Source organism: Peromyscus leucopus, chromosome 8a (genome assembly GCF_004664715.2).
Source record: "Peromyscus leucopus breed LL Stock chromosome 8a, UCI_PerLeu_2.1, whole genome shotgun sequence".
Taxonomy (NCBI): Eukaryota; Metazoa; Chordata; class Mammalia; order Rodentia; family Cricetidae; genus Peromyscus; species Peromyscus leucopus.
In genome coordinates, this window is record NC_051085.1 from 42,090,115 (window position 1) to 42,110,454 (window position 20,340).

At 42.3% G+C, this 20,340-nt stretch overlaps 1 protein-coding gene across 2 annotated transcripts in view; it reads left to right on the top strand.

Annotated features, from left to right (window-relative positions):
• Positions 1 to 20,340, top strand: part of Plekhg1 (pleckstrin homology and RhoGEF domain containing G1) — a 217,061-nt gene that overhangs the window by 47,808 nt on the left and 148,913 nt on the right. The window contains exon 2 of one of the 2 annotated variants that reach the window (XM_028858215.2): positions 9,877 to 9,932. The gene's annotated coding sequence lies outside the window, so the exon portion shown is untranslated. Of the gene's footprint in view, positions 1 to 9,876; positions 9,933 to 20,340 lie in introns of those variants that run through there. The other variant, XM_028858214.2, reaches the window with a different exon arrangement.

A 20,340-nucleotide genomic window follows, 5' to 3' on the forward strand; every position in this document is an offset into this window, starting at 1 on the left:
AGAGGTAAAGATGCTGAGCTCCAGGGCAGCTTAAAAAATGGCAGGGTTTCCTTGCATTGATGCTCTTCTTACCCTCTCCCCTCCCTGGGAGTGAAATTATTCAAATTGAACATTTCCTCTCTTTGTGGAAGTGAAAAACCTACATTCACAGAACCAGAGATTTGCAGGATGTCTGGGTGGCTGTGCAGCCGAGGGCCATGGGGATGAATAGTGACCAAGGAGCCGCTGTGAAATGTGTTACCGGAAGTCAGCCCTCAACATCCATGTTTCTTTTTTTCTCCCAAAAGCTCACTGAAATCTCCTCAAGACAGATGTTAAATAAATACTCCATGATGTATTTGGTGCTTCACTTTTTCACCGCTGATATGTCAAAGCCTTGTTTCCTCGACTGAGGTGGAGAGCTGGAGGAGGCCTCCAGTAGAAGGAAATGATTTTCCTTTCTGTAACGTTTGTGGGCAATGGAGTAGAGTTTTCCATATGACGCCTGAATAAGAGCAGTGTTTATACAGAAGCCTGCTTAAAATCAAACCAAGTCCTCACCATCAACTACACAGCCGGATACAGACGCAGATGCATAATGCTAGCTCCCTAAATATGATTTTGTTGAAGAGCCATCACAGGCGACCTGATATCCTCCGTGTCTCTTTGCCAAATATATTTTACTTACGGTGCATGTATGTGTGGTGTATGTATATGTATGTTCATGTGGAGGGTGTGCACGTGCATGTGCACATGCGTGTGGGGGTCAGAGGTCAACACTGGTTGTCTCTCTCAATTGTTCTCTACCTTACTCTTTGAGGCAGGGTCTCTCTGTGAACCTGGAACTCATCAATTTGGCTAGGATGTCCAGGAAATGAGTTTCTGGGGTCCCCCTGCCTCCCTTTCTTGTCCCCCAGCACTGTGGTTACAGGTACATGCCACCATGTTAGCTTTTTATGTGGGTTCTAGCGATCTGAACTCAGGTCCTCTGCTTGGATAGCAGACATTTTACCAACTGGGCCACCTCCGCCAGTCCGGGGAAACTCAACATTTAACGCCACACCCAGCTGAGTCTTATTTAAGGGGAATTCACTATGTTCATTAGCATGGTTCCTTCTCATCACTTGGCCGCAGAGGCTAAGTTTCCTCACATCACTGGTCTAGCTAGAGATGCTCTTGCACACTAAGTCATAAAAGATGGTTCTTCTGAAGTGTGTCTGCTGAGAAAATGGCTGTCAAGTTCCATGACTTCCTCCATGTTATCATGTGTAGACTCGGCAAAAAAACTTCCTATCTGTCACAGCCACGTTCCCTTTCCTTATTTAAACGAGTCTTTGATCTCTGGGCAGTCTTTTCCTACCCGCGACTCTCCTTCACTGCTGTGCTAAAGACCCTGATTTTAATACTATAGCTGTAGCATTTCTATGCATTCAGAAGCATGCATGCACGGCTTTAGTTGCCTTGGACTTTGGGCTTTGCCTCTGGCTAAATCGCTCTGATTGTCCCACTGATCGGAGGTTCCCTTAGAAGCCGGGTGGTGGTGGCGCACGCCTTTAACCCCAGCACTCGGGAGGCAGAGCCAGGGGGATCTCTGTGAGTTTGAGGCCAAGCCTGGTCTACAGAGCAAGATCCAGGAAAGGCACCAAAGCTACACAGAGAAACCCTGCCTCGAAAAACCAAAAAAAAAAAAAAAAAAAGAAGAAGAACAGACTACAGCTGTCTTTACTAGTTCTGCCATTATCCTTAGTCTCTACCTTGACAATCCATCAGTGCTCCAATGTTGGGGATTTTTGAGGCATTTTAGGAGTCTGCCATGGGATGCAAAGACTGGAGAATTATTGAAAGTTCCCAAGCCAGCTACCCTGCCATACATACATAGTGGGAACAAGAAACCCTGTCTCAAACATCTGAGCGTGTTCTCAGATCTTGACACGTGTGCCATGGGATTTGATCACAGACATTCACACACATAAGTAGATGTGTACATGCATTCTTGGGTGCATTCACGCACACCACACATGATCACATACCAGAGAGAGAGAGAGAGAGAGAGAGAGAGAGAGAGAGAGAGAGAGAGAGATTGATTGATTGATTTTTCCTTTAAGAGCCTTCACTCCTGTGAAGTGTGAAAACGAGAGGAACCTGCAGAGAATCTGAGGGAGGATTCCTTACTGGAAACCTCAATCGTCGACTCTACATCTGAAGGAATAAACCCCATGTTAAGTCAGTTTGCCAACGATTAGTCTATCTAGAAAATAAATACAAGATGACAACATCGTAATTTATGAATACTGTAGCTGTCTGCTTTTGCTTTTGTTCTATACACGCCTGCAGCCTGCATAACCATGAAATCTAGCCCAGATTTGGGCAGCACCCTCTAGAGCTCCTTTTAATGGCATTTAAAGAGCTTCCACCTTCTACCGAGTGCTCCTGAATGAGCCCATGGAAGCCAGGAATTGGTATAAAGTAGAGGCTGAACTTGTCTTAAAAGCTCCACTCATTTCGTAAACATTATTTATGTATTGCAGGCAGGGCCTGGGAAGACATGCCAACCTGACACATAATATCTGAATTGAGTGGCTGGAGCCTTCACTTTGACAAATTGTTCCTAATCTATCTGTCAAAACGCCACTGAAAACAATCCAGTTTATTAAAAACTGCTTGATATATGTAGTTTTTCTAAGAACACATCCACTGTCCTGGGGAGATGGACTCCCCAGTCAGACACCCAGCCCCACTCACTTGGGAATCCCCTGGGCCTGGCACACATAAGGCATTCACTGCATAATTGGATTAAATGGTGGGTGAAGTTAATGTCTATCCCAGTGAGGAGACCAGGAAATACAAGCTCTTAAAACATTTCTTCATTCTCCATAGCCTCACTCCCAGGTCCTAGATGGTTGGTTGGTTGGTTGGTTGGTTGGTTGGTTGGTTGGTTGGTTGGTTAGTTAGTTAGTTAGTTATTAGCTAGTTAGTTAGTTTTAAAGTGATTGAAACTCACAAGGTTTCCATCACGAGAAGAATCAGCCAGCCAGAGACGTCAAATTAAACACTGAGACTGAATTTTTAAGGGGAACTATAGAGCATGTTTCTGGAAGGCTCTGTGTGAGCACAAACGTGTGTCTGCATGACAGAGCCTAAGCACACAGCAAATGGGGTTAATAACCAATTCTGACACAGTTTATCATCTCCGTGAATGAAAACTTCAAGCAGTTGCCAGATGTTCTTATCCCAAAGAGTATGGTCATCTGAATTCCCTACCCAACTCCATTCCCACCTTGTCCAGTGAGGGTCTACTGTGAATTCTGTAGCTGCTGGGTTTCCTTGTTTACATAAGGGTGATGTGGGTATAGACTGTCCAGAAGTAGAAATTCCTCCTATGGAAAAAATACTAGTATCAGTGAATATCTACACCAATGACAACAGCAAAAGATGGGAAAAGGGAATATTCCTTAATTTCTACTTATTTGTAGTTTGGGGTTATTTATTTTAGTCATAACCTTTGTAGGAAAAGCAGGATGACTTTTAGGTTGAGTGTGTGTGTGTGTGTGTGTGTGTGTGTGTGTGTGTGACTAAGGTTTGAACCTGGAGCCTTGTGTATGCTATGTCCAACTTCATTAATGATTGGGAAAATTCAAATTTAAATAACACCATTTTATACCCCTCTAAGTAGATATAAATGAAGCATTACGGTATCACGTGTTAGCTATAACATACAATGCCTAAGAACTTGGACATACTCTGCATGGATGGTAAACCAGTAGAGTCTGTCTTGAAAAGGGTGGTGTTCAGCATGTGCTTGTTGAGCAATCCAGCCCTTCCATCCAGGCAAAAGCATTGTGGGATCTCCTGCCTGTGCCTCCAGAGGGCACAGTTGATGTGGGTTACATTGCAGAAACCCTGAAAACAATCTGAAGATCCCAGAGATAAGAGTATGTTCAGCCATGTCCTTGGGATAGAGTCTGCCAACTATAGTTAGGGACACTCATCATTGTGAAAACAGAGAGTGTGTGCCCATCCTAAGACAGCCACGATGTTGCTAGCAGGCATGATTGTATGGGACCACTGTCCTATATGTGGTTCATCACAGACAGAAATGTCGTTATTCAGTGTGACTGTGAATATATTACAATTTCTCTAATGAGTTATAATTCACCCACACAAGCAGTCACACCACATAATTAACAAAATGGCATGAAGGCTACTCACAAACAGATCACCGAGCAAGGAAAAGCAAGTGTGTGTACATGAAATTATCCTGTCAGCTCAGGATAAAATTAGATCAGTGAAAACTTCTACCACATTGGCTCCTTTGTAGGCCCCTCATGTTAGCAAGAGTTCTAGCCTCTAAATTCTCTCTTGTTTACATCTGTGAGGAGCAGGGAAATGCCTGTTTTCCAGGTGAGGTCTCATTGGCCTTAACTGATCTGGCTTGGACAATTTGACTGTCCATGAACCAATCACTACAATTAGATGTATCAATCATAACAAATGGCATAGTGTATTTATAAACTTCATCACACATGGGCTGAGATCAGAGCAAGGAAAAGGAAAGTGCTAGTTTATTCAAGGGCCATAAAGAGGATAGCTGGAGGCTGGGCATCTGTAAATGCAAAGAATGTTATCCCACCCACTGGGAGAACATTGTTACTTGTTTTATGGCCTACAAAGGAAATGAAGCTGTTCAAAGGACAGATACAAGAAAGTGTTGCTATGTGCAGAGAGTAGAACACTCAGTCCTAAATGAGATGTCTTTACCAAACCACCCCCCTTAGGGATCAAGAAACTATGAGAAGAGGAGGCAGAAAGGTTCTAAGAGCCAGAGGAGATGGATGGCACCCAGGAAACAGTGTCTTCCAGACACAACAGGACTGACGTACATTCATATGTCCTAGCAATATGGGGTCCTACCAATGAGAGGGGAGTAGACACAAGCCCCCATGCCTAACCAAGAAACTATCTCCAGTTGACATGTACTTGTAAAGGAAAAAAATTAGTTTTCTCCATTGAAGTCTCACTGGGTATACAAACCACACTTAAGGCCAGGCCCCATACTCAGCTTTAAGTGGCCAACACAAAATGAATTCAGCGGTATTTTTTGGAGATTTTTGTCTCATGTTGCTTTGTTTGGGTATTTTTTTTTAACTTTACTGATCTTTTGCTTGTGTATTATGGTTTCTGATTTTATGTTTCATGGGATGTGTGTGTGTGTGTGTGTGTGTGTGTGTGTGTGTGTGTATGTGTGTGTCTGTGTCTATTCTGTATATTATGTGTTGTCTGTGCTTTTTTAAATTTCTTATCCTGCTTGTTTATTTGTCTATTTATTTACCTGTTTGTTTTCTAAGGAAAGAAAATGAAAGTGTGGTGTTGCATGGATGGGTGAGTGGGGAACATCTGGGATGACATGAGGGAAGAAAATCAGATATATTATATGAAAAAATATTTTTAATAAAAAATAATGACCAAACAAACAAACAAAAAAGAAAATGTTTCTTTGATGCTGGAGACCCAGAGTCCCAACATGCCTTAGCAGCATTCTTAGATCTGTAGGGGCAGAGGAGACATTTGTGGATGGCACCCCAAGATGGCAGGCCTAGGGAGAAGCAAGACTCTAATTCAAACAGAAAGTCTTTGGAGTTTTATGTCCTCAAATCTTGTATCCCCTCAAAAGCACTGTCTTTGTCTATGTGGTATTGGCTTAAAAAGTATTTTCTAGAAACTTCGCGGGATATTGAGAGACTTTTGTTGTTGGTTGTTCGCTTGGGTGGTTGTTTAATTGACGTTGTCACCATCACACACTCTCCTGAAGCCCTGCCATTTCCGACAGGTCATTCTGTGAGCACCCAGCCTTGCTGTGCTTCTTTATGAAGTCCGTGTGTTTTACTCGTGGAGGTAACAAATCCATGGGCAGGGCTGCTATATGTCAATTGAGTGACATCTGACGGGAAATGTGCATCCTTGAGGACCTTGCGCTTTCCTGTGAATTATCTAAGTAGAACTGGTCCCTTTCAAGAGCATACATTGGAAGATGTTTCTAGCTAGCCACATAACAATCCTTTTCATTTTGTCCTACATATAAAAAGCAACGTGGGTTCCTTCCCTGGGCATTTTTGTTAGCGTTCTTTCTGGAATATCTAGATTTGATCCTGCAGCTGTTGAAAGCCACACAGGCTTTCAACTCATGTCTGAATGTCACCTAAAATCAAAGGTGAGCGAGCTTATTTTAGACACTGGAGTTAAAAGGACATGGTGCTATGTTGGACTTCACATTTCCTCTTTATAAAACTAACCCTGACATTTTATTTATTTTTGTACATGAACTCACATCACCTGGTTTTGCCTTTGTAACTTACTTTAAACACAGCCCTGCTTGCCTCCCAGAGTATATATAAGCTTAGCCCTTGTGCTTTGGCCAAAAGCAATAAAATGAGACACGTTTTGCCATGATTCAACTAAGGGTGGTCAGCATTTTCTTGGCATATATATAACATGGATGGTTATTGTATAGCATTTCCCTAACCTTCCTTCCGAAGTGTAGTGAAGGATCGTTTTTGTTTTTCCATCAAATTCTATTTGCATTTAATGCCGTGAGCACACTCCATTAGTGGATTTTGCACTTAAGGCCAGATAATCAAATATTCTTAATGTTTTTTTTTAATCCCATATTGAATTTACAGAGCAACCGATGAGGTTCCCAGGTGTTCAGCTATAAATAAGCCCTGCTGCTTGTAAATGCCCCTCCCCCACTCGCCCTGTATTCCTATCAGGCCAAAAATACCAGTGTGCTGGTTTACCTCGTATTGAATTTCCTGACTGTAGAGTGTTGCTGTTCTTTTGAAAAAAGCAAATGCATGTATACGTTCCTCCATTTCTCATGAAGAAATTATTATTGACCCTAAAGAGCTCTGTTCCTGTCTTTTATGTGTCTTTCAGGAGGGTAATTTTTTGGAAGATGTCTGCTCGGGGATGATTTCCATTCTCGATAGTTTGTGACCAGACATTGCTGTCACTGGACAAAACCCCTTGTTTTTTTTTTTTTTTTCATATTGTACTTCAGATCATTTTGTGAAACTTCTGCACTTGCCTATTGTTTGTAAAGATATTTCTCTTGGAAGTCAGGCTTGGTGAGTGAACCCCATAATTCCAGCATTTGGGAAGTGGAGGCAAGAGGGTCAGTTCAAGGTCATTCTCAGTTACGTGGTGAATTGAGCCAGCCTGAGCTACCAGACCCTTTCTCATAAAAGCCTCCCTCTTAAAAAAAAATACTTATGTTAGGATTGAGGCTAGATTGGTGGTAGAGCATTAGCCACGCCCCATACAGGAGGCCCCGGGTTCCTTAAGGTAAACAAGTTCTATTGTACTGTCTAAGTGTTCGGTCTTGTTGCCTGCTCGTGGTGGTAACTGGCCTGTGCATTCCCTTCCACTGTTGTTTAGTGGCCATCTATTTTTTTTTTATTTCTCTGTATTTAAAGTGTTTTGTAAGGCTATAAAACACAGTGGTAGATATTGGTGGAGCACAGTGTGAGATACTGAATCCCTTCTTGCCTTCTGAAAACACATATTATCTCTAATATAAATATCTGTAGAATAATTGCTATAATGATTCATTGAAAATTGGGCTCCAGAATGCTCTGTGTAGGATTCTTGCATCTTATTTAAATCAAACAAGCGTCTTACTTTTCTTTCTTCCTACTAGCTTTGGTGAAGAGGCTTCTGTTACCTTCATCAAGTCAATTAGATGGCTTCTTTTTAAACTGCAGTTTGGAAATCTTTAAAATAAACCATATTTCAGCACTTATATTTGGGGTTCAGTTCTGATCATTAAATTTCAGCTTAGAAAACTGTTCATGCTGAGATCTTCCCATTGGTCCCCAAAGATACTTTTCAATATTCTTCATTTTTATATCTTTTCCATGTCTGGGGTGCATTCCTTGAATAATTCTCTTTTCATGTTTGGTTTTAAAGCTACATTTTCCAAAAGCAAGTCTATGTGGGTTTACAATTTGCAAAGAAGCAGCTTTTAATTTTAACTATCTAGATTATGCATTCTTACTGATATATGTATACACGTACACATGGTTTTTTTCTACCCTAACTAAAACTAAACATTTAGTTTTCATTTCTTTGCTTTCTCCAATTTAAATATGAAACATCACCAATTACTTGAGTCACAAACAAAACGGCTTTGTTTTGGCTCCCCACATATGAAATAAAATTAATCTACCCATTCTTCATTTTTAATGATGTGAGCTAGGATTTCATCTTTGAGTGGGACTAAATATTATAGTTAAGATTTTACTGGATGGATTATTTTCAAAGGTTTTACAAGTTTGCACTTTTTTAGACTGTTCCAATAATTGTCATCCTTTGCCCCACCCCCTGCTTTTGGTGACATTACTCAGCAAGTGCTTTTTCACTCTTCCGTTTGTGCTTTGATCCTTCCGTCAGTCACCTAGAATAATTTGTAGCATGTTCATAAAGACGTGGAGTTGGAGGGCTAGAGAAATGGCTCAGCGCTTAAGTGGCTGCTCTTCTGGAAGATCCAGGTTCAATTAGCCACACCCACATTGTTTGTTCAGAACCTCTATTGACTCCAGTTTAAAGAAATATGATGCCCTCTTCTGGCCTCTTCAGGCACTGCACACACATAGTGCACATACATACACCTAGGCAAAACACCCATATGTATTAGATAAAAATATTAAAGAGAGATACACAATTGGTAAGTTTCTAAGCACATTTGTTTTTCTTTTAAAAACTGACAACACTGGCTTCACTTGGAAAAAAAGACATACTGAAACTTAAAACACTGAGGTGTCTAAGCTTCCTCCATTTCAAACACAGTGAAGAAAAAGAAATTCAAATCTTCCAGGGGTAAGCTGGAAGAGTCCACCATCCAACTGCCTCACAGAGATGAGAATTGAGAAGAGTTTGTAGATAAAGACATGGAGAGAAATTCAAGGAGGCATTGGCCATGGCCTTGGAAGCTGGATCTTAGGGATGCTGCAACTGAGATGGACTGACATCTTACTCCACCTCTGCTTCCAGCTTACGGCCTCTGCGTTCATCTTTCCTCCATTAGGGGAAAGTATTTCCTGATTCATAGAAAATCATTGGAATCCTTTGCCTTCATAACTATTAAAAGTTCATGTCTTGAATTTTTTGAGCCAAGAAAAAAGTCAAAGATAAGTGGGCATTAGTAGCTTTTTAATACAACATCCTATAAGATCTGTGGATTCATACTTGTTTGTTTGTTTGTTTGTTTATGTGGTGTTCTGCTTGCATGTGTCCCTGCAGGCCAGAGAGGGCACCAGATCTCATTATAGATGGTTGTGAGCCACCATGTGGTTGCTGGGAATTGAACTCAGGACCTCTTGAAGAGCAGTCAGTGCTCTTAACCTCTGAGCCATCTCTCCAGCCCGATTTGTACTTGTTTTTATGATTATTTTAGAATGGTTGTGACATTGTCTTGATAAATTCTGGCCTTTGGGCAGTTAATCTTCACTTGTTGCTTCAAGTTAGCTCTGATATCTATCTCATCCATGTTCCATCAAAAGCATTCTGGGGTGGAGGAGATGGCAGTCTGTAAGAGCACAGGGACAAGGTGAGGGCCTGAGTTCAAATCTCTAGCATCCATGTGAGAAGCTAGGTATGTGGCCACATGTGCCTGTAACCCCATAGCTATGGGGGTCAGAAACAGGAGGATCACTCAGGGTTGCTGGATTCTTCTCTCAAAACAATGAAATGGAGAGTGGCAGGGCAGGACACCCAGTGTCTTCCTCCATCCTCTATCCGGTGCATGTATAACATGCACACATGCAAACTAAATAAATAGACATAATCCTAAAAAAGAGGTATTTTAGTAAAATCAATTCATTTGTTGTGTTTCTACTATAGGTGAGGATTGACAGTAGGAGTCGTGGACATCAGGAAAGTGAACATCAACTATGAAAGTAAGTTGTTTTCCTTTTTCTTACTTTCCTGTTCTTGTTTGTTGTTTTGCTACTTGACTATGAAATATAGGACAAAAGGCTACTACTATGTTTATCATTTATGTTTATTAAATATATATTTTATATGAATATATACTGAAGCCATTTTTGTTTTTATTTTTAAGTAGGTTTTAAAGAAAACGGTATTTTTAAAATAGTGCTTAACTACTTTGCAATCCAGAATGACAAGTATTTTGTTAGGAAAATATGTGAAGTGAAAGACAATGCTTGCCCAATAATACACACAGGGTAAACATGGGCTCAGAAAAGATCTATCCTAGCCTGACCTGCTTCTTCCGGTTAGCCTGCTACCAGCCCATGAGCTACTGTTCCTTTTAAATGCTTGTCATTGGCCAAGGTTCTGTTTGTCCCTCTTGGCTTCTTCTCCTCGAGGTTTAAAAACCCCCGCTCGGATGTTGTAGTGATGGTACCTGAATGCTGTAGTGATAAACGGCAAAGGAAAGGGATATGCATGTTAGGTCCAGGTACTTGTTTGACTGTTCCTTTCCATACTGTTGGAAACTAATAGCCTCTGAGCACAAGTGAGGCTGCTTATCGAGTGGTGAGTACTGCTCCATCCCATATCAAAGTTTCATTAAGTGAGAGGAAGGTATGGGGGAACTCCACTGGGTAAGCAGAGTGTTCTCACTTGTGTGTGTGTACGTGTGTGTGTGTGTGTGTGTGTGTGTGTGTGTGTGTGTGTGTGTTTGTTTATACTCTCAATTTTATGACAAAATGGAAAACAAAAAGAAGAAAACTGAAGCCCAAGGATGAGTTAGAGCAGTGGTTCTCAACCTTACTAACACTGCGACCCTTTAATACAGCTCCTTATGTTGTGGTCACCCCCAACCATTCAACTATCTTCATTGCTACTCCGTAACTGTAATTTTGCTAGTCTTATGAATTGTAATGGAAATATTTGCATTTTCCAATGGTCTTAGGTGACCCTTGTGAAAGGGTCATTCAGGCCTCAAAGGGGTCACAATTCACAGGTTGGAGCAAACCACAAAGTAATAATGCTTCGCTGGAGTCACAAATGTTTGATGTGCTGAGCTATTCTGGAAAAGACCATCTTTTCATGAAGTCAAGATTCGTTAGTGTGTCAGGACTCATGAGAGTTCCATTAACCCCCAAGACATGGTTTGCTCCCTGTAGGTCTTTAACACTGCCAGGAAAAGTCCTGTAATTTCTTTTGCTTAATTGTGTCTACCCAGAAGGCTCACTGGGTTAAAGACCAAGGATTTGTGATCTAAAGCTGATTTACCCATTAGGCACAGTGCCCAGTAGTGGCCTATGAAAATATTTTAATTTTCACGTATTTTTCAAGTATAAGGAAAATATAAATATATTCATAAATATATAGTATTGAATCTGAATTACATTTATCCTGATATCAACATAGTTAAGATACATAATTTTAATAATTTTTTTATGAAGGAAAGAGCACAAGGACCAATACACACAAGAGCTATATGTCTCTGGGCTGTGGTGGCGCACACCTTTAATCCCAGCACTTGGAAGGCAGGGGCAGGCAGATCTCTGTGAGTTCAAGGCCAGCCTGGGCTACAGAGTGAATTCTAAGGCAGTGAGCATTCTTTACTGCTGAACCTTATCTCTAGCCTTTTCTTCTTCGTCTTTCTTTTTAAAGAAAGGATTATGTTCTTATAAATGAATCTGTACATTTGCTTCTTAGAGTAATACATGACTATGTCTACAAAGAAAGAAAAAAATGACATATTGATACATTAGATAGTTATGATTACTCAATCAGTTTTCCTAAAATCAAATAACTGTTTTCCCTTCTGGACACCCATACATATTCTGTTTACTTTGTGATATGATGCAAACAACAAGGAAAGAGAATGAGACTTGATTTGAGGTCCCTTGATTCCACTTAGCTATATATCACTGAAGGCTCGTGCTTCTTGGGAACTGTGGCCTACTGTGCCTCCTTGACGCCATTCAGGGAAGGGAGCCCAGAATGGCAGTTCTGGTGTTGTGGATCTATGTGACTAAGTGCAAGTACTTTTCAGTGTCTGTGACACACTCCTGGTGTCATTTACTTTTAAAGCCATGTTCTGGTTTTGAAGAAAATATTTTTGTTGGTCCTCAACTTTGGTGACTATCAAAGATGCAGAGACCTCCTCAGAGCTACTTGTTGACTCTAAGTTCATTGCTTGTCTGGGGATCTCCTTTTCAAAGATTAGCTCCCTGAAGGCCAGGGCCTTTATGTGTTGTGTTGACTGCTCTAGACCTTAGGAAAAAACAGACATATAAGAGAAGCTCAAATGCTTCCTGGAAGAATGAGCTAATTTCCTCCTTTAGAAGAATCAGGCCCCACTCTGAAATAGCCGGCTGTTGAGCTGGATAGAGAAGAGCAATGTTCAGCCTTTGTTCTCTGGTACCAAAGGGCCTTGGCAGGCATGCAGAAGTGTTTGTGGTCCCTCAGTAAAGAACAAGAGCTTGGAAGCCAGGGACTTACTTACAAGCCACAGTGCTGTCCTCCTGAGGGCAACACTTACATCAGCTTGTTCTGTCTGACAAAGCCAGTGATTGCTACTTCCACAGACGGAGCAAAAAAGACCAGAAAATTGTAGGAAGAGGTGTTGCCCCTTTCTAGCTACTGAAGACCTATGACTGGGGGTGGAAACAGGAACACTGACCATGATTAGCCAGATTAGGTCAGGCAACTAGCCTACAGAAACTTCAATTGTCAGAGGGTAGATCTGGTATATACAAACTTGGGGTTCTTTCTCTTGAGAGCAATCAGAACACATACATGGTCTTTCTCTTTCTGTTGGCATGATGTGTGTGTGTGTGTGTGTTCAGTTTGGAGATTACATTTTTTTTCAGGTACCACAAAAAAATTTTCTGAATGAAAGCATCCCTATGTGTTATCTCCTGCGCCTTCTTAACTAGGGTTTCCCCACCCTGGACCTTTGATGAAAGGACACTGGAGTGGAAATGCTCCAAGAGCATGTGGTTATAGGGTGACCTAAGGAATAGAAGCGTGCCCATTATTGTTGCAAGGCCATGCCAGGCATCTTGATCTTCACTCTTCTGTTGGCATTTTCTGGGCCCTTTATACCATTGAGCTGTGTAACAAGCCAGAGAACTTTCCAGTAAAGATGCTGAAGATTCAAGATGGTATGTTTCCCACACTGGCTGCTTAAAATTAAGCACAGATGTGACTGTGATCCACAGTGCCCAAGATCCCACCATGCACTGGGCTCCTCTCTGGAGCATCACCGCCATTTTTTTCCCATCCCTGTCTGAGGTGTTCTTCCATCATGAGAGGAGCCGAGTCAGTAGCCGCCACTGTGATACCTCAGAAGCAAATAGTCCTGCAGCTGAAGGCTTTGCAGGATTAGAATTGTAGCTTTTTACTTCTAAAATTTACACAGAATTTCGTGAAGGTATGCTAGGGAGAAAAATAAACCCTCCATGCCTTACGGGTCTTGTAAGTGACCTTGCTTGTGTGTCACAGAGTCCTGTAAGTATCTGGCTCAGAGTTGATTGATTTGTCGGAAGTTAGCTAATAAAACAATAATCAGTGTCTACATCATTAATGATTCATATGATGAATAAGTAACTCATTGTATCAGACTAGACATTGCCGATACAACCGTCCTGTGGAATTCTTGGCAGAGGGCTGGAGAACAGGAATCAGAATGCAGTGTGCAATATTTAAAAAGGCCATGGAAGCACTTTCCTCCAGTCGTTCCCATTGCAAAATCTTCCGACTTTCTCTTGATCTGACCTGACAGCATTGTGATGACGATTTGTGATGATGATTTAAAATATATATATGCATACATACATAGTGATGATTATTTAGTACCTATATGTAAATATTGCACAATGTAAATGTAGTAGCTACAAAAATCCAGCACAGAATTACATCATTCGGAAAAATATCCAGGTTTGACTTTGCCTACACAGTGGATTTCTCTTTTATTTGACATGTATCTGTTGGAAGACTGCCTGCATAAGCTGGGATAGAGAGTGCACACTCTTGAGGCTGACCCATTGTAGACCCTTCAGTTATGGCCGGCGAGGGTACAAGGAGGTCACTCAACAAGTCTTTACAGCAACAAAATCTAAGTTGAAAATGGAGACTTAAAGTTTAACCTTCTCCACTGTGTTTGATCTTAAATTTACTTGGATCACTTGTCCACTTTTCTGTTGTCCCTTTCTATCCTCTGAGACATTTGTCTTATACTTGTCTTGTCATTGTACTTGGGGGAGTAAGTCAATCATTAGAAGGTTTTCTTAAGTGCTTGGGACTTCAGGGTGTGGCTCAGTGGTAGTGCATTCGGCTGGCATGCACAAGGTCCCGAGTTTGAACCACAGCAACACCAAAAACACTTGTCTTCCCACGAGGGGATGTCCTCTGGAAAGAGATGCCAATGCCTCCTTCTGTCCTTTGCTTTGAGAATTGGGAATTACGGAGATAGGTTTGTAGGCAGCTCAGGCTGGGGGAGGGCAGGAACTTCATCGTCTGATGAGTGAAATGTAGGTTAGAATCAATGCGTTTGCCTGCTGCGGAGCTGCTGTGAACCACACAGGTTAAACAGGGAGAGGTATTACAGAAAAGGTTTCTCAGAATTCCTCAGTCCAGGCACTTCTCCCCACATCTCCTCCCTTTTCACCCATTGCTGCCCCAAGGAAGTGGTGTGCTGAGTGCAATTCAAGGTCAAGCTGGAAGCAGACCCAGAAACGGGCTCCAGGAAGAAAGGCCGCTAAATCAAAGCTGTAACGGTGGGGAGTGGACATTTGGATGGCCAAGCTCCACTCAGCAGCTCCCTTTGCTGTCTACCTGGATGACCAATGACAGAGCCCACCCACGTCCTTTACCTAAGACTGACCTTATGCTCCGCATGTAAAATGGGAGGGGCATCTGGAAGCAATTAGCTAAGCCACTGGCTTCAGCAGCTGTGAAGGGTGGCATTTAGCCATCTCAGATTCTAAAGAGAGAGAGCATCTTCGTGCAGTTCAACTTCCTCCCATCTGATGCCATTTCATAAAGCCCAAGTGATTTCTTCTTCAGCACGTAGGTGGAAATGGCATAAAATTACTTGGCGTAAGTTGTTATGGATTCTATGTTAGAAGCAACCTGCTTTACAATCGTAAATTCCTTCTTTGTATTAAACACCTAGTTAAGTATGAGAAAGATCCAAAGGCAAGAATGACATTTTCCATCTTTGGTGAGCTTAGAAAGTGAATCTGGGAAGGAAGAGCATGACCGCATGTGACCTTTCTGTTGGAGCACTGTGTGGTAAAAGAAATTAGAAATTAATACAAGAAGTAGAATAAATTAAAAGTTAACATCAAAGATGTTAGAAAAGGACCAGTGTGCATTGTTTACTTATGAATGTACTTATGTCCTTGGGAATGAAGCTGCTTTTCCGTTGGTCTGCACAGAGCTGTGGATTAAATTAGAATTTTATTCTTATCCCAAACATTGAAACCCTTCTCTATTTTACTTGTCATTCAGAAAAGGCCATTTTTGGACTCACCTTGTATTAGTGGATTATGGACTTTCTTCTTTTCATTTGTTTTTCCTTAATGTACTGCAAAGCTGTGTTATAAGTGAAAATAAATGTACTACTCACTTGTTTTAGCTAGATACCAGGTCACTGCATTTTAGAAAACCAGAGAGAACATCATAGCTCTGCTCTTCATGGGATGGTGGTGGGTCATTGGAAGTTTCCTGTTTTTGACATCTGCAAACGACGGTGACCTTGCACAGACCTGCAAGGTCTTGATGAATAGCCACGCTAATAGGCACGGGAAGGTCATCACCTCCAATGTCAAAAGACCAGATGCATTCACTGGTACCAGATCTGCTCTCTGTAGCTGGAGATAACAAATGAATCCAGGCTTCCAACAATTAGCTTCAATATTTGAAAACTTTGTGGAAGCCCTGGGCCAGATTCCCTCAGCTCTAAAAGTCAATAAAAACAAAATTACCAGACATGGCTTTAGGGAATCAAAGCCTGTGTTTTTGACTGAACAAAAGCCAACATCCACCTCCTCCTCCTCTGCTATGTCCCCTTTCTTTGCTGATTTGAGAACCTAGACACCCCTTCCCAGTGTCCACGGGGCACAAGCTTTTAGGAATCTATACCTTGTTCCTTTCACTACCCTGTGTTTTCTGAGTAGTGAGGGAAAGTCTGTGCTGGAGGAAGGTTAAGTGGGTGATAAGGCCTTGGTCGAGTTAAAGCAAAGGTTACAGCCGTCACTGTGCTCCAAGTTCAAAAGACCACAAAGCAACTGATCTCAAGCCCTGTATTAAGTCAACTATTTTCTTTTAATATTCTTTGTTTCTTTAAAATGTGGGGTCTGGTTTCACCAAATGTTGTAACTTCATATATAGGCCCTTGATTTAAGAAGTATGCTCATTCAGAGGGGAGTGGAGTTTGGTCATTCCAAAGGTTCTCAGGGATGGAATATCAGAGCCACCGCCGCTTCTGACCAAACCGTCACCAAATCATGTTTCTCCGGTTTCCCCTTTCTCTCTAATCCCCTGGTTCATTTCTAATTCTTTTCCAGGTATTTTTCACTGGAGTTTTCCCCAGAACCTTTTGGGATCATGTCATCTTCCAACTGCCTCAATCTCCCACTCTCCTGTTGGGGGGAGTGAAGATAATTTGCATAGCCTCCAAGCCAAGAGAGAGCCTCCTCTCTCCCTGCCCCCTCCCGCACCTCCTCCCTGCCCTCAATACCAACTTTCCCACTAAATCCTACTAGGTTTACCTCGTCATCCTCTTCATCCTAAGGTTCCCATTTCCATCGCTTCCTAAAAGATAAAGTGAGCATGTAGCCACTCACTACAAGCTACACACTGTGTGTTAGCTCTCTGAGTCTTGCAGCCTTGCACAATTAGTCAGTCATTGAATGGTTACAGGCTAGGAGACTGAAGCTTTTCAGAGATATATGTAAACAATCTAAAATCAAACGAAGAATGAGTGTGTGAATGTGTGAGTGTATGTGAGAATATGTGTATAAGTGTGTGTAGGGATGTGAGTGTGATAAAGTGTGTGAATATGAGTGTATGTGAATGTGTGTGTGAGAATGAGTGTGCGTGAGCAAATGTGTGTATGAGTTGTGTGTTTGAGTGTATGTGTTTGAATGTGTGTGAGTATGTGTGTGTGAGTATATGTGAGTGTGAATATGAGTGTGTGTGTGTGTTGTACAACAGATAGAAACCACAACTAGTTAGTATATTCTAGGCTAGTGTTCTGCCACTCAGTCCCACCCCTAGGATCCTTGCTTGTAAATTTGAAAGGAATTTGAGGTGGAAAGACTCAAGTCTAACTCCAAGTCCAGAGTCCTCTTCTTGCCCTGGAGTGGTCCTATTGTCGCTAGGATATGATGCTGCATGCATCCATGATCTCTTCTTGCCCTGGAGTGGTCCCATCGCAGCCAGGACATGATGGGGCACGTATCCATGGTAGAAGTAGTTTCTGCTTCTCTCTAGTGCTCTGAACTTGCACATCGCTTGGCCATTCTGTCTTACCATCCTGGTATATCCTAAGTACAGTGTTGATTAATGCACATGTCTGGTCTGAAATTAACAACAACCTGTTGTTACTCGTTCCAACATGCCTGTTTGTTTGAAATCTTTATGTCACCTGTTTTGAGAAGTGTTTGGGGTTTGTTGTTTTATTTTTGAGACAGGGTCATGCTGTATAGTCCAGGCTGGCCTGGAGCTGCATTCCCTTACCATAGTCTGCTCCTTTGCACCATTAGTACTCCCTTGGCGGGGGGGGGGGGGGGGGGGGGGGGGGGGGGGGGGGGGGGGGGGGGGGGTGTGGGAGGGTGGGGGGGGGTGCTAGGCATCATGCCAGGAACACGGGGGGGGGGGGGGGGGATGGTGCTCTGGGTGCGGCTGGACCCGAGTCTGCCTCTGTAACTCACAGAGAAGCCTCAGATGATGATTGCCCACTCTCAATCCCAAAAGCCTGATAATGAACTTTGCCTGTGCAAGCAGCAGCAGGGAAGAGGGAGCATGCGCCAGGGGCCTGCTGTGCTGAGGGCCTGCCTTTGGCAGCTTCAATGGGATCTGTAGATGTAACCAACCGTCTTATTAAATAAGAAACAGAACCAATGCAAAGAAGAAAGCCAAGAGGTCAGAGCTAAGAGCTAAAACCTTACCCTTCCCCCTGCGGTGGTCCTACCTCTCCGAACCAGAGCTACTTCCTGTGTTAAAGTCTTTATATAGAGTTTCTGTTCTGCCTTCTCATTGGTTGTAAACCTAACCACATGACCACCTCGTCACGGCCTGTCTGTATAGACCTCCAGGTTTTCTATGGTTGGTATTGGGATTAAAGGCGTGTGTATCCAATATTGGCTGTATCCCTGAACACACAGAGATCTACCTAGCTCTGCCTACCAAGTGCTGGGATTACAAGCGTACGCCACCACCGCCCTGCTTTCCTATGGCTTGCTAATAGCTCTGACCCCCAGGCAACTTTATTTATTAACATACAAATAATATTTTAATACAAATAAAATATCACCATAGGCATCTGTAGAATGGTCGCAGGGGCAGTAATGTATCTAAAATTTATCCCTCCCTTCAAACTTGATCAGTTTCCTTCTCTCTTTGCTCTGTCCTGATTATATCTGCCATCTCTGAGGTACTGGATCACTAGCCTCTGAAGGATTCATTTGGCAATTTTAATTATGTGTCGCTGCCTGTCTTTTTAAGAGCTCACACATCCTTCTTGAAATGCCTTTGAGGGGCTTCTCTTCTTCCTGTCCTAATGGGCTCAGGCCACTGAATGGCGGAGTGAGGCCCTGGGGAGGGGATATAGCCTCGCGCCTTCTCCGTAACTATTCCTGGCACATAAAACGTATTTCAAAATGCTAGGTGTCCCAAGACCACAGAGGTAAACACCTGTACAGCCTGGATGTGAAGTTGCCAATTAAGAAAGGCATTCATACCTGCATTACTCTACATTTTAGGGTCTCTGTAAAATAAATTTTTAAAAATCAGATGTGTCCTGTTTTTGAAAATGTTAAATTCCATTCCTATCCATAAGAAAACATTAAACTGGTTTGGTTTTAAATGCAGGGGCATCCCAGGAAGATGCCCATAGACAGTATGATTAGCCCAATTTCTCATTCCTCATCCTGCAAGTGAGAATTCTGCAGAGCAAATAGAAAGCCCCAGCAACTGGGCTGCCCAGCATTTCTGAGCCAGCAATCTTTTAGGCGCTGGGAGACCATCAAATGTGGCTCTCTTTGTAGCCGTGGGTTCTCAGAGCCATTCTAAGTGAAATAATATTCTGATTTTTTGTAATGGTTATCTCCCAGGATTCAATTTTTTTTCCAAGTGGATGTCAGTAGCTCTTTTTTGCCTCTTTAAACCAGAAAACATTTCTTCCCTCCTTTTCTACCAGACTTCTTTCAAAGAGTCTGACGGGGAAGCAGATCTGAAAAGACACGCCCCTGCAAAGGTCTACTTCTCTTTTTTACTTCTAATAAAAATGTGGTGGCATTTTTTAAACTAAAACAATAGTGTTATTCATTAGCAGGTCCCTGGCTTTCTTTAGGGTTCTTACACTCAGAGTCAATGTTTAAAATTCCAAGCTTTATAATTCTAACAAGAGGGTCTGAAGCTCTCCTCATAATCGATGTAGGGGTTTACTATAAAACTCTGTGAGACAAATGGTAGCCAAGTTTCAGATACCATGGTCTTAGCTGCTTTCTGAAGTCCACGGATTTGAGCAAAGTCTATTTCTAAACAAAATACTTTTTTATTAACTTAAAAATACTTTCTCTATATAGAAAAGGTTATTTGTTGAAATATTTGCCTGAGGAGAGTAGATGCCCCCTTGATCTGCCAGGCTTAGCATTGCTAAATTGAACTGTGCTGCAAGATCCTTCAAGGAGCCCCTCCCTGGGGAACGACTTCCTTTCTTATTAGGGTCACGGAAGAAAGTGCAGCCCTACTCCCCAGCTGTGGAAAGATGCCTTCCTATGATGAGGGAATTCTTTGCATAGAGCCCTCAGATGAAGGACTGCCTTGTGCTTTTCGCAGATAAAGCCTTAGAGTACAGATAACAGGCTGCCTCACACTCGCCATCATCAGACTCCAGCAAAGATCTCTCTTAGTAAACCCTAGGGTGAGATGGTTCAGTGGGTAAAGGTGCTTGCGCACAGGCCCGAAGACCTGAGTTCAAGTCCCAGATCCCATCAGGTGGCAGGAGAGAACTAACTCCCAAGAGTGGTCTTCTGACTTCCACACATGTGAGCTGTGGCTTGTGCATGCCTGTATCCACATATCCGCATGTGAGCTGTGGCATGTGCATACCTGAACACATATATCCACATGTGAACTGTCTCTTGTGCATGCCTG